A 1,471-nucleotide genomic window follows, 5' to 3' on the forward strand; every position below is an offset into this window, starting at 1 on the left:
TGAAAGTAACAGAAACCTGGATTCACTTTGCCCTTTACCTTTTCTTTTCCAGCATTCCTCATATATACATGAAAACATTCCACCTGTTTGTCATTTATTTCACTTCCAGTGATGCCTTAATTCACATTCTGCAAAATGTCCACTTCTACAAGTACCTTAGCAACTCAACTTGCTGCATGCTCTCTGTCAAGCTGCTCAACCTGGTAGTTTAGGCTATGACTGCTCTTTAAGATAAAATGCAGCTTTCCCCCCCTCTAGCGCTGCGGGGCCTGTGTGTAGAGCTGTGCTCTCGGGTCTCTAATCTGCAGGATGGGGTTTGTTAAAGTTGTCAAGAATAAGGCCTACTTTAAGAGATACCAAGTGAAATTTAGAAGACAATGAGAGGGTAAAACTGACTATTATGTTAGGAAATGCTTGTTGATCCAAGACAAAGATAAGTACAACACACCCAAATACAGGATGATAGTTCATGTAACCAACAGAGATATTATTTGTCAGATTGCTTATGCGCACATAGAAGGAGACATGATCGTCTGTGCGGCATATGCACATGAACTACCCAAGTATGGTGTGAAAGTTGGCCTAACCAATTATGCGGCTGTTTATTGTACTGGCCTGTGGCTGGCCCGCAGGCTTCTCAATAGGTTTGGCATAGACAAGATCTATGAAGGCCAAGTGGAGGTGACTGGAAATGAATACAATGTAGAAAGCATTGATGGTAAACCTGGTGCCTTCACCTGCTATTTAGATGCAGGCCTTGCCAGAACTACCACTGGCAATAAAGTCTTTGGTGCCCTGAAGGGAGCTGTGGATGGAGTCTTGTCTATCCCTCACAGTACCAAATGATTCCCTGGTTATGATTCTGAGAGCAAGGAGTTCAATGCAGAAGTACATCGGAAGCACATCATGGGTCAGAATGTCGCAGATTATATGCGTTACCTAATGGAAGAAGATGAAGATTCTTACAAGAAGCAGCTCTCTCAGTACATAAAGAACAACGTAACTCCAGACATGATGGAGGTGATGTACAAGAAGGCGCACGCTGCTATACGAGAGAATCCAGTCTATGTGAAGAAGCCCAAGAGAGAAGTGAAGAAGAAGAGGTGGAATCGTCCTAAAATATCCCTTGCTCAGAAGAAAGATAGGGTAGCTCAAAAGAAGGCAAGCTTCCTCAGAGCTCAGGAGCGGGCTGCTGAGAGCTAAACCAATTTTCTATGAAGATTTTTTTTCAGAAAGACAATAAACTTATGGACAAGCAAAAAAAAAAGATAAAATGCAAAAGTAGATATAGTGCAGCTCAACATCCTTCCATGGCATGTCAGTAGACTTTGGAATAAACTGTAAATGTTTTAGTAACAACTATCCATTCTATAGGAAAATAAGCTAGCCAATCTGAAAATTAACGATTTTCTTGGGCTTTTCAGGGAACTGGGTTTGCACAGAAATCCACAACCTTAAGCCTAGAAAATAG

The 1,471-nt window shown here is 41.7% G+C and overlaps 1 pseudogene; it reads left to right on the forward strand.

Annotated features, from left to right (window-relative positions):
* The first annotated feature begins 244 nt into the window (after positions 1-244).
* On the forward strand, positions 245-1,257 carry LOC105989834 (annotated as a pseudogene).
* Positions 1,258-1,471: the final 214 nt, after the last annotated feature.

This window comes from Dipodomys ordii, unplaced genomic scaffold (assembly GCF_000151885.1).
Source record: "Dipodomys ordii isolate 6190 unplaced genomic scaffold, Dord_2.0 Scaffold59, whole genome shotgun sequence".
Classification (NCBI taxonomy): Eukaryota; Metazoa; Chordata; class Mammalia; order Rodentia; family Heteromyidae; genus Dipodomys; species Dipodomys ordii.